Raw genomic sequence first — 13,077 nt, 5'->3', positions numbered from 1 at the left:
GTCAGGACAACCAAATCCCTTCCTTTTGAAAGAGCAGCGGCATATGTCGTCCCAGCTTTAATTCAAAGGAAACACCGCATGGACTGGCTTCCCTTAGCAGGGTGGGAACACCCTTTCTGCCTTTTTCACTCACCCTGGATTTGAAGAAAGTCAATGGTAAGCTTTTAGTATCATTGGTGTCACCAAGGGTGAATGTGCAAAGGCTCAGTTCTCGCTGAAGAGTGGAACGCAGTATGGCATTCCCCTTTCAAAACAGCAAGGGGAGGCATTTACAGCCAATTGCCGAGGTCACTCAAGTCACACAACCGTTCATTCTGATGAAGCGGTTCTGTTAAAATTTTTCACTTTCATTGCTGGAACAACCAGTGGAAATAAATCCATGGTTGGAAGAGTTTGGATCCAGCATCTGACTTTTGTACAGAATCAACACCTTGTGGAATGAAATCTGGACCCACCACAGATGGGCTCAGATTACGGACCAGAAATGGAGACGGGGTTAGACTAGATGATCTTTAAGGTCCCTTCCAACCCAAACCATTCTGTGATTCTGTAAATCTGAAAGCACAGCCTCTATTTTTTAAATTGATGTTTCCCACTATAGTAGATCCACTGGCACTGTGCACAATAACATGCTGTAGGTAGTCAGCAGAGTCTGAAACATTGCAAGAGCAAGCCATTTGCACTAACAGGGCTAATCAGTTTAAATGACGATAAAGCCATTCAAAAATATCTAGCAGCACCCAGCTTATTTGTTTGATATCTCAAATCTACGTATCAAGCAGCTAACAACTTGGAAATAAAACAGAAAAGCCTGAAATGGCAATCTAACAACACATGGTATCTTGATAGCCACCTGGTATAAGGAGCAAAGGCCCAGGAATTGACATGAAGCTTTACTGTTGTTTAGACTCACACTCTTGTATTTCAAAATTAGCAATTTTTTCATTAAAAAATGGAGAAAATACAGAAGGCAGCAGATCCTTTAGCTTTGTTTCTAGACAAATAAGAGAGCAACCAGTTCAGAAGACAAGTTGAGTAACCCTCATAAAATGAGAGGAGAGTGAGCTCATAAATGTAATGAAAACAAACGTGAACACACTCAGATAAAGAGGAGACCTCACAAGAGACACTACTAAGAGGAGACACAAGAAAGCAGCAGTTCCTCCAAGAAACAATACAACACGATAATCTGTGTTTGTGCCCTATAAAAATAAACAGCAGTTGTAGCGCAAGATTTATTTGTCAAGACAGACATAGAATGTGAAAACACAGTCAAATTGCTAGCAGTTAAGTATAAAATCTGCGTAAGTACATAGTTATGAGAATCAGCATGGTTAAGACAGAACTATAATGCAAATAAAAAAACCTGGCTAGCAACAAAAAAACCCCTTATTATCATATGCTTATAGCTTAAGAGCAAGAAAAACCTTGCTGCCCTAGTCAACACAGAGAAAAACTGATTAGAGGTGACATCCAGAAGGCTATCCTGTTTAGGACATCAGTCTTCACCAAGAGGTTCAAATCCAAGCAGTGATTAGCATAAATAATAGCAATGACAGGTAAGATTTCAGGGGGAAGGAGAGAAAGAGAGAGAATGTGAATGAAAGTGTGTGCCCATGTGCACGATGGAAAACAACAAACAAGTGAACAAAACAAAGCAACAAAAAACAACAGGTAAGGAAATTAGAGACCCAATGAGTCAGTTTAATTCCAAATTCCTGGAAAAACAATCCAGAACAAATTGATTAGCAGCACCTGGAAGATAATCTTAACTAGTAGCCAAAAGAGATTTGTTAAATCACGTTGCTAACTTCCTTTGACAGGCCTTCCAGATAGGTAGGAGAGAAACCACAGATGTCACATCTTTCGTTTAGTAAGGCTTTGAAACTGTCTCGAGATATCTTAACAATCAGGCTACAGCTGCAGGAAGAATAAGTATTAGTTTAGGATGTGAGAAACAAAGGTTAAATATATCATCGTCAGGATAGCAATCGGGAAAGACAGAGTGAAATGTAGCAGGTTATGTACAAGATGCTGCCCACAGGCAGGAAACATCAAATATAGAAATACAGGATGGGAAACAACAAGGCAGCAGACTACAGTGGGTCATGAGACAAATATCATGCTGTTGTAAGAAAGACAAACATTGCTGTGAGATATAAAATTTAAAAAAAGTGTTGGAGTGCAAAGCCTGAGCATAATCTGCTGAACTAAAAAAAAAATCCTTCTACTTTACTCTGTTCATGTCTGAATACCTAGGAAAGATGTGGACCCATCAGAGAGGGTCTAGGGAACAGTAATGAGAATACAAAGTAGTCTAGAAAATGTGACTTATGGAGAAGTGGGATGGACAAGCTAGTTGTTAGTACAGGGGGGGAAAAAACCACTTAAAGGATAGCTGTCACATTGGAACACTACCACAAAGAGAAAGGAATTGTCTCTTCAGTCAGCTATGGATAGGACAAGTCCTAATGAGCTTAAAATGAGCACAGGAAAGGTTCAAGCTGAACACTGGAGGAGGGGAGACAAGAACATTACAAAAAATAATGGAAGGATAGTGAAGCACTGGAAGAGGTTCCACCAGGAAAGAGCTTTAAAAACAGCTGAGGCAAACACTTGATCATAAAAGACAGATCGCACCTTTGGGGCAGAGACAGTTAAATGGCCTCTTGAGACTGGGACCTTATGGCTGGGAGCAATGTTCTAGGAAAGAGATGGTGGCAAACAAGAAGTGAGGGGAAGGAAACGTGGTTTGAAAGCACAGAGGGGAGAAGCACTGAGGGAAGTCAAGTGACAGGCAGGAAACAGAGAAAAAGAAAGATGAAAATTGAGACTTCCATTTGCAGGGAGAGTTGTTTCAAAGGTGTGTTACACTTTCAAGAGCAACTACTTAGGAGGTTGCACCTGGTCAAGAGTAAAGGCAGGTTCCAGGTATTGGCATCTGCCCTTGCTATAGTTTTTGTTCCAGTGTCTACGTTAGCAAGTAACGCAGTGCAAGAAAAGCACATCCACAGCGAGGAAAACAGTTGATGTTGAGGACACAGCATCCACACCACCTATGCTGGTGTGGCAGGATTTGTATGGTTTGCTTCAAGCCAGCTCTAGCCTGGTCCTGCGGGCAGGACACCCGTTCGTGGTCGGGAGGTGTTAAAAGCACTCCTGCAGAACATCTTCCAGTCTGACTGCATCTGAAAGGAAGCCAGCTCATGCTCCCCAAGATCAGCCGGCGGCCAAGTGAACCAAAATGTGGTGAGGGACATACTTCAAAAGCAGGCTCCTGAACTGAACTAACACGGTAACACAGACTCACCCTAAGCCAAACCAGAGGAATCCAGGGACCAACAGTGGCATCCACGTGGCAGAGAGCAAAGCAGGACAGGTCAACTGTAGCAGACCAGAACAACACTGCTTGCCTCAACCGTTAGATAGATCTGAATACTTTGCAGCAACAAGCATGACTGAAGCGACAGCATTAAGTGTCTAGGCACCAGGCACTGACTGTTTCGAGACAGCATATTGCCCATTTTAACTGACATCTGATGTGACATATGGATGTATTTGGTAGGTCTGCAAATAAACTGTAACAAGCCATCACAATGTTTTCATATATCAACTGCATGTGCTTTAAAATAACATTGCTAATAATCTGTCTTTTTTCTTTCTTTTCTTTAAATGAGGACCTATGTGTAGGGACTTTCTGACTCATATAAATGAAAATAGCAGAACCAAAACAAACGGCCAAGCACCCAAGCCATCAATCTTTTCCAGTTGCAGAGTCATAAAGCAGTAACCAAGACAAATAATGTTCCAGTTTCTCATTGCCAGTTCCTAATTTCTTATCAACATATTTTCATTTCATGATGCAACTTTCTCTTCCTAAAGAAGGGCCAAATTTGCACATCTGTGTGCGCATGCCTGTTTAGATTCTGAGCTGCAAGGCCATCCTCTGTTCCTTATGAGGCCATTGCTCTGTAGCTTCTGAAATATTCGGCACCTCTGGATTCCTTGTCAAGGACTGTTTTGTTTCTTACTCTGTGCACTTCATGCATCCAACATGGTTCCCTGAATAATAATCTGGGCTTTGACCGGGTGGTTGATGATACAATTTCTTTCAGGTCACTTCAAGCGATGCTCCTATGTAAAACAGCAAACTGATTTTTGCACACATTGACAAGTTTACAGTTTAATTTCTGAGTAAAACCCTGTAAGTGTTATGAGATTCCTCCTTCCATCTCTATTTTAATTCTTTATAAACAAACACACATGAAACATGGGGGAAAAAACCACAAACAACCTCAGCTAATATCAACAAATACAATTGAAATGTTTGCATTGAAATTGCAACTGAAATTCTAGATACCTTTTAATACATGAGAGAAGCTACAGAATTCTGGTTTTATTCCCAGATAATTAAACAACGGGAAAAATGGCTGAGGGCATCAAACATAAGAATATCTTAACTGAGGATCCTAGCCAGCTCATGTTGCAGAGCTATGTTTGCAAGACAGACATTATTTACACATTCTGGTGAAGTACTCTACAAGTTTAACATTTTAAGGTGGTTTATGAATTTCTAATAGCCTCTGTCAATTCACATAAAATGTGCTTGAGCATCCAGATGCTATGACTGAAATGAATCATAAATTTGAAGTTCATCTGAATTGGTGAGGTTAAGTCAAGCCTCTAGTTTAAATTTACATTGCCTTGGATGTGTAAATTAGCATCCAAGCAGCAAAACTTACTTTTAATTGGCTTGGATGGCAGATGAACTCTTTCCTTTTCAGTCTGCCTTCTGATTTTAATTGGGTAGAAAACTATGGTAAATATTTTCTTCTTTCTCGCCCCTTCTTCCCAAGTTTTTTTATAAACAAGTGAGGTATTGTTTAGCTGCTACACACTATACCCCACGCACCCCAGCCCAAAACGGAGAAAAAGTATGCATTCAGATTGCTACAGAGCACTCAGGTTTTTATACATTTTTTGATCACACACCACAGAACAACTTGCATACCTCCAAACAAATTGATCTGTGCAACTTAGAGCATCTTTTTAGCTTTGCTTTTCACTACCTGTGTAAGGAGAGAAAAGTAGGCTTGGAAACTTTGGTAAATGAACCTAGAAAGATTTGCTCAGCGGTCTCCGAGTCTCTGGTCAACAGCTCTCTGCTGTTCAAAGCCCAAGTACAAGTGCATCACTGTTCTCTCATTTAAATGTAGAATAATTCTAGGATTCATGGCAATGCCAGCTTAAACTTAGCTCTAAAGAAACCCTTTGTTTTCAAATAAACCAGTGCCTGGTTTTAGATAATTCTATAAAGAATCCTATTCATCCACCACATAACGTATTAGTTAACATGAAAAGAGCACCAAAGAGGCAGCCAGCCTCCAAAAAATTCTGAAGAAAAGTGAACTTAAACCGATCTATCCGGCATATGCCTTCAGAGTTACATATAATACGTGTGGACACATACACAAGATGTAAAACCTCATTGGAAACAGCACAGTTTGTTCTTGATTCAAACACTTCACACCAACACAGCTGAAAATTTCGGAGCACCCTGGCCACGTTCTCTCGCCAGAGCAATCTAATTGCTCCGGTTTTCTGTCACTGCTGCAAGTATCACATGATTTTCAAGGGACACCATCAAGGGACAGCTTTGGGGTCCCCTGACAGAGAAACCCCATATGTTTTCAATCAGGGCTCTGAAAACAGACGGATGGCAGGAAAGAGTTGTTAGACCCAGCAATTCCAAAGACAACAGATATTCTTTTACCAAGAGCTGATTTGGGAGGGTGAAATTTAGATGTTTTAATACAAAAATGCTGCCTAACGATTTCCATGCTAGCCTGAAAATCCAGAACCCCTTATAAGAGCAATTGATCAAGCTAAATTAGTTATTTACAAAAAATTTGCCATAAGTACCAGGAGATTAGATTAACACCATTATATTCATTACTTAAATGAAATACTTAAATGAAACAGGAGGGCCTAGTATTTGAAAAAAAAAAAATCAGGAGGCAAATTGGATTCTAGGCTGTCGGCATCTACTATGACTCTAGATAACCCCCTTCTGTTTCATTTCTTACCTCTCATAAAACATTGCTATATGCTTTTTAATGCTACATGCTTCTTTTACTTAAAAACATAGCTTTTTTCTTTTTTTTTTTTTTCTCTATAATATTATCAAGATGCATCATTACTACTGCACCAAGGAAGCAGAAGTCTCCTACTTCTTCGATGCACTTGTCTTCGGGCGTTTGACAGTCTGGGTACTTTTGCCAGGTAGCTTTGTTTCTGAGCTGTTCTAAATTTTCTCCATTTTGTAGTTTTTGGTAGCATTCCAAACTCATAGACTTAATGCTTCTTGCTTTTGCAAGGTATGGTTAAATCCCATCCAAACGGAGTATAAAAGTTATTTTTTTCTTTAATTACCTCCTATCCCTCTTCCATGCTCTTCCCAACATTAAAGCAAAACACATACCATAAACTGGAAATTCCATAGTGCTTAAGTAAAAGCATTCATTTTCTGAATGCTCAGTCCTTACTTATCTACTAAACTTAGTACGAAACATATTTGGGGGCTTGATAGCAATCCCAGTTTATAAATACCTAACACTAAGAAGCCAAAAAAAAAAAAAAAAAAAAAAAGTCCAAACCTAAATTATCATAATCTAAATACACAGCAGTTCTGTCAGAGTCCTGCAGACTGGGTACATTTGCATTTAAATACATATGTCCGACATTCCTGCACTTAAGCAGGAACTACACAGGGCCCAGAAGAGGCCAGAAAAGAGACTGTCAAGGACTGCAGCACATGCTCTGGGAGGTGCATGGGAGCAACTGGACTCACTTAGCCTTGAGAAGAGGCTTCAGGGGGACCTAACAGCAGCCTCCCAATGTCCTTGAGAAGGTTAACAGGACAGAGACAGACTGTTTGCTGCGTTGCGTTGCGTTGCATTGCATGAGAAGGGAAATCACTATGTGGGTAACTGACCACTGGGACAGGTTGCCCAGAGGAGCTGTGGAGCCTCTGTCTTCGGAGGTTTTCAACACCCAGCTAGACAAAGCCCTGAGCAACCCTGTCTGAACTCAGGGTTAACCCTGTTTCAAGCAGGAGGTTGCACTCGACACCTCCCAAGGTTCCTTCTAACCGGAATAACTGCATAATTTAAGATGTTTAGCACTAAGCAGCACTTACCCCTTTAGCATATCTTCCTCGCTGAATCCAGAAATGTCCCTGTAATGCAATCTTATATGCAACATCACAGGACAATAATCCTCACAATTCCCCAACACTTGCAATTTCTCATTAAAATATCCATTTGAGCAAAGATTAATGATGCAAAGCCCTGAAATAGCTATCAAGATAGTTTCTGAAAAATGAGTGCCTTGTTTTAACAGCAAACAGAAAAGTTATGAGATCTCAAAAATTGGCATAGGGTTTGCATATATTTAGATATCAGATTTATATTGATAAATACTTGGGAGTGACTTCAATCTCACAGTTGTTCAATCAACACTCAAATATGAGGTATAACTCCATGGGGCACTGCAAATCTATTCTGATACACCTGCTACATTAGCAACATTAAGTCCAGAAGCAGAGGCAAAGCCTTCCTTGGTCTGATGTCTGTTCCAAAATATTTTGCAATTAACAATACCATGGAAACATTTTAAATAGTTCTGTTTCCTCAGTTATTTCACAACAGTGAGCAAGAGATGGAGAAGCACCATTGAAGGAAAACTGATTGCAAGAACTGGAAGAGACAGCAGCAGCAAAGCAGCATACTGGTGCCTCATAAGCAGGTGGAAATGTGTCAGTCTTGCTTCTCAGCGGAGGCAAAGGATCCGAAGTTGGTACCCCTTTGGTTTACTCCAAGAGAAATGTAACAGTCTGTAAAGTTATGCAACTTCTGCAGTGCATACTTTTGCAATAGTATTTGGCAAGGCACTTAGCACTAGCAGTTTGCCAGTCGCCCTCAGAGTTTCAAGTAAGACTGCCAAGAAATAAGATGTGATATCTCTTTGAATAAAGGAGCTTTGAAATAAATTTAGACACCGATCTTGCTTATCCACAGTCCCCCCCAAACCAGGTGCTTTCCCGCCCTAAAACGAAGAAACACTGTAGTTGCAAAGCTAAGCATGTCAAATATGAGGGAATGAGGAATTTCCCTCTCCTCATCAGATGATGCTCACAGGGTGCCTGAAGATACAACCTTACTTCTTCCTTTGCTAAAGGCTAGGGAGGAAGACTCTCAACACGGAACTGGGTGAGGGAATGGAGTTACAGGTCAGGTCACAGACACCCAAATCTGTGGTTCGGATCGGTTATGACAACACCTAAAAACCTGCATAATAAATACAAAAACTGCCCAGCTGACGCCTGTCGCCACACAGATACAGCACAAGACAGAGGTGGCCCAGGAGGGAGACTCCTGCTCTGGAAATGGGGCTTTCTGGTAGGAAACACTGGACGCTCTCCCCGCTTCAGCTCCAGGTGACAGCTCCCCACTTGTAGCTCCTAAGCTACAAACTACAAACAGCTGTCACCTCCCACTCCAGATCTGAGAGCCCATTCTTCTCCTGGGCCCAGTTTTCTCCTACAGCAACTAGTCCAAGTGTTGCTCCTCTCTTGAAACATGGAGGATGTCATGGAAATTCTCACCTCTGATAACAGTCTCATCATCAGCAACCAAGCACTAGGTCCCAGCCCTCCTCCCAGGGGAACACACAAACTGCTGCAACAGTCAGGTTCTGGTGCTCCCTCATGTCAGCCTCGGGCAACCTGCTGCATCTTCCATGAGATGGCCCAGCTTAAACACAAGGGGAGAGGCATGCCCTCCCACTCACTTACTGCAGCCTATGCAACAGCTGCAGAGGTGGGGGAAGATGTGGGCTTGAACGCCTCGGGCACAGGGACCAGGAGCCCAGGTTTCAACTACTAGAACACAGTCTACTCTTTAGACAAGTCCATCCACCACCAGCTCTCAGGGAAAGGTGAGCACTGGCTCCTCCTCTGGCAATGTTTTAAAAAGAAAGCCTATACAACTGTATTTTGAGACACAACCAATCCTATCAGCGTGTGTGTTTACAGTGTGCTTGCCAGGTGTCCTAGTTTCTTCATCTCCTAAGGGCTTTGATGCTCACATAAGGCGCTTAAGAACTTTCTGCTTAAAGAGGGAGATCCAATACATTTAAGATACTGTGTTAGGTGGTTTGCAAGACTTGCGGCGGATAAATTCTACTTGAGAATTAGGAATGCAAGCAGGAACCTGATTAATACATTTTAAAATGTTCTCACAGCGTGCTGAAGCCCTTCAGTTCTACTTTGGAAAACATAACTGTTTGCTTTGCAGGTTATTTTAGCATATGGATACTACTTAAACTAGAACAAAACGAATCCTTCAATATAAACACTCAAAGTGTTAACTTCAAATAAAAGCAACATATCGATTTACTACAGCTCGGTCTATATAAATACATAGGTTACTTATGCTAGTTTCTAGTTCCTCATTCTACAGAAAAAAATAATTCAAAGCAGTATAAGTCTTCAATGACTTAGGAATGTCCAAAAATGAAGTCACAAAAACAACAAATAGTGACTTGCCTTTTGGGAAGTGTCCGCTCCTTAAAAATAACATTTTTCTAAATGACAAATTAGACAGCCAAAAATAAATATTCATTTACAACTACAAATATGTGTAATCTGATCTCAATTTACATGCAGAAATGCAGGGCATTTGTGTATGAAATGGCTTGTAGCCATGGGACAAAAATGCCCCAGTACTTGCATGCAAATTATAAATCCGAAACCATCTGGAAAATGATCTGGGATATATGCAGGATAACCCAGGAGAGAGCTGCTGTGTGGATGTGGCTGAAGGATCACAACTTATTAGAAGCTTATCCTGTATGGATGGGATGGAAAATAAGATTTGACATACCCTCTTATACAGTGATGATTAACATGAACCTGCAATTAGCACGCATGGCATTATAAAATGACAGATGATTTCCATCATAAACCCTAGATCCCAGAGGAGACAAGAGTTGCTTTGCATCTACTTTTATTTGCTAATACCTGTGACGTTTTAGTTAATATACTTTATTTTTGGCTCTCAGCATACCCTATTGAAGTATCTTGTTGCTGGGTCAAATCAGCTTTGGAGGCTTGCAGCTACTCCAGCTAGCTAGGCTGAAACAATTCTGCATATTAAAAACCAGCAATCACTATTTTAAACACATGCCATTACAGTCAAATTATCCACCTACTTGTGGATTGACTTTAAACAAGTCGAAAAATGAACAGAGTAGTAATTTTAAAGTGCCCACATCTTAAAACTTGAACTACTAGCTAGCTCCCTGCAATACATCATTTTATAAGCAGAGTGGGCTAGGAACCACCCAACTAATGTCCCCCGTAGGTCCTTTGAAGACTTCTGTTCAATGAGACTTGAACGTCCAGCTTTGTCAGGCTTCTTAGAAAGACACCTGTCCTTAGAGAATGCAAATGCAGAGAGCAATAGTAAAAAGCAACAGCTCCTATCAGTTGCTGATTATCAGAATGAAGATCCCCTCAGAACAACATAACCAATGAATTACAAGTCTTGCAGTACTCTGGATGCAGCCTGTGTATACACCAGCCCACAGAACTCTCCTTCCCCTCAGGAAATGTTTAATCCTCTTTTAAGATAACAATAGATACTGAATTTATTAGATTAACATGAAAGAAATTAAATGCAAGGGCTGTCAGCATCTATTTTGAGTGTCCAATGTAAATGTCAACGCTATTTCAATGCTCAGAGCACATAACAAAGAGGCTGTAGCACTTCCTAGAGCAAAATATAGAGATCGCTAACTTTTTTGCTGCCAACTAGTGCATATTCCTGCTCTTCATACACTCCCAAAAATTAAGGGAAAGAGCATGGCAGAACTCAGACACAAAAACAGCTCCGCAGGAGCACATAAGTCCTGGCAAGGGGAAGCCAAGGAGCGCTGACCAATGCTCACAGAAGAACTGAGCCAAAGATGTCCTGCAAATACAAAGGCATGCAGGTGAATGTTGTGGGATACTCTTTTGAGCTCCACTTGTTCTTCCCCTAATGCAAATCCTCCAGGTCTCCATCAGAATTTTGCCTTCCCTGTAAAAGATCTGTGCAGAAAGTACCGATACTTTGCAACTCCTTCTGTGCAGGAGGTGAAAACTTTATTTTAATTTTCTCCCTGCCTCCAACCTTCTCTCATACTGAAGGTGTTTAAAGGGGTAAAGAGGCAATTCCAGCCCTTGCCTCTCTGGCACAGAGACCACACGGACCTGAACTGCATTAACTGCTTTTCCTCTGCGAGGCACAAAGCAAAGTGAACCAGGGTCTCCCATCCTCCTGGGGCACGGGGAAAGGGCTCTCTGGAAAAGGGCTCTTTCAGCTGCTCTAAATGTAAATGCCAAGCCATCCCTTACGTCTTAAATGTCTGCTTCCAGCTTAGCATTACAGTCTATGTGGAATTAAGTAGTGGAGCTGAAATGGAGTTTGGTGGCGTCCGTAGTTGCGACCCAGAAATCAAACCCTCCTGCGCCCAGCTAGCCACGCAAAATAGAGCATAATATGTAAAACTATACATACACACAGTAACGCATAAAAACATTAGGGCAAGGGTACTAGCAGGAGCAAGTGTCACTGCTGGAGAAGGGTGGGAATAGAAAAAAAAGACGAGAGGAGAACGTGAAATGCAGAATGACTTTGCAACTTCTTTGCAAATACAGTCTCTAAGATACACCAGCTGAAAAAAAAAAAAAAAGCATAAGTTTCTCCGTGTTGGTTTGTTTATTTACCTGCGCGCACTTCGCCCCCAGCCCGTCACTGGATCCCTGCAACGGAGCCGCACGCCCACGCGGGTCGGCGTTTTCCTGCGCCAGCAGTTCCCGTTCCACACCCTCCCTCCCACCCCACACCGCCCCCCGCAGAAGGCCGGGGGGGCCACAGTTGAACATACTCGGGGGGTCGTATGAAACGACTGGGGACGTAAGACAAGCACGCACACATTTTCGGGCTGCAACAAAAGGGAGGCAAAACGGCCCCGCGCCCCCCCCCCCCCTTACCCCCGCCGCCGCTGGACCTCCGTGGCCCCGGACGGCCTCTCTGTAAGACGCCCGGCCGCCTGCCGCCCGCCAGCGGCCACCGACATCTGCACCGCTGCACCCCGCGTACCTGCCTGCCGCGGCGGGCCGGGGGGTGCCGGGGTGTCCGTCCGTCCGTCCGTCCGTCCGCCCGCCCGCGCTGGCCTCTTCCTCCTTCCCGGCGGGGCGCGCGCTGCCTCCCCCGCCGCGTCAGCCGCCCTCCTCCTGCCGCAGCCGCCGGCGGACGGGCTCCCGCCCCCCCCCCCTCCCCTCCTTCCCCGGGCGGCGGCGCCGCCCGCCGCGGGGTCAGGCGGGGACTCGCGGCCGGCCCCGGCCCCGGCCCCGGCCCCGGCCCCGGCCCGCTCCGCCCCCGGCCGCCCAGCGGCCTGCCCCGGCCCCGGCCCCGGCCCGCTGCCGCGGAGCCGCCCGAGGGACAGGCGCGGGCAGAGCCGCGCCTGCTGCCTGCAGAGCCTGCGGCGGCCGGCCGACACTGGGAGGTGGGATTCGAGGCCGCATTACCGGGCTCCTCCGGCCTCCAGTTAAACCGCCCGGATAATCCAGGGCGACGGGGTCTTCCCCACGCCCGGCACCGAGCGGGCAGGGCGCGCTCCCCCGCGGGAGCCGGTTTCGGGGCGTGGGGTGTGGGCGACGGTGCCCTGCAGCAGCGCCGGCGGTGCTGAGCCCTTGGCGGGGACTGGTGCGCGTCGCCTGCGCAATGCTGGGGCGCTCCGTCAACGGCAAAGCCGTCAGGCCCTGGCACAGGCGGCGAAGATGGATTTTCGATGCCAGCGTTTCATTCATCTGGCCAGCAAAAACGAGTTAATCGGGCTGGAAGGAGGAAAGAGACGTTGGAGACGGGAGACGGGGTGCAGAAGCGTCCTCCCCCTTCCCTCTTCTAGGTATTATTTTGCCTTTTTTCTTCAGTCGTCACTTTCAGCGCTCATTTCTCACAGCAGGATGTG

General features: G+C 44.2%; 1 protein-coding gene across 1 annotated transcript in view; it reads right to left on the bottom strand.

Moving 5' to 3' along the window:
- SGK3 (serum/glucocorticoid regulated kinase family member 3) overlaps positions 1-12,334 on the bottom strand; it is a 63,769-nt gene extending 51,435 nt beyond the window's left edge. The window contains exon 1 of the mRNA XM_075023392.1: positions 12,207-12,334. The gene's annotated coding sequence lies outside the window, so the exon portion shown is untranslated. The remainder of the gene's footprint in view (positions 1-12,206) is intronic.
- Positions 12,335-13,077: the final 743 nt, after the last annotated feature.

This window comes from Buteo buteo, chromosome 3 (assembly GCF_964188355.1).
Source record: "Buteo buteo chromosome 3, bButBut1.hap1.1, whole genome shotgun sequence".
Taxonomy (NCBI): Eukaryota; Metazoa; Chordata; class Aves; order Accipitriformes; family Accipitridae; genus Buteo; species Buteo buteo.
Note: the sequence above shows the minus strand (reverse complement) of the source record. Positions and strands in the feature narration are given on the sequence as shown.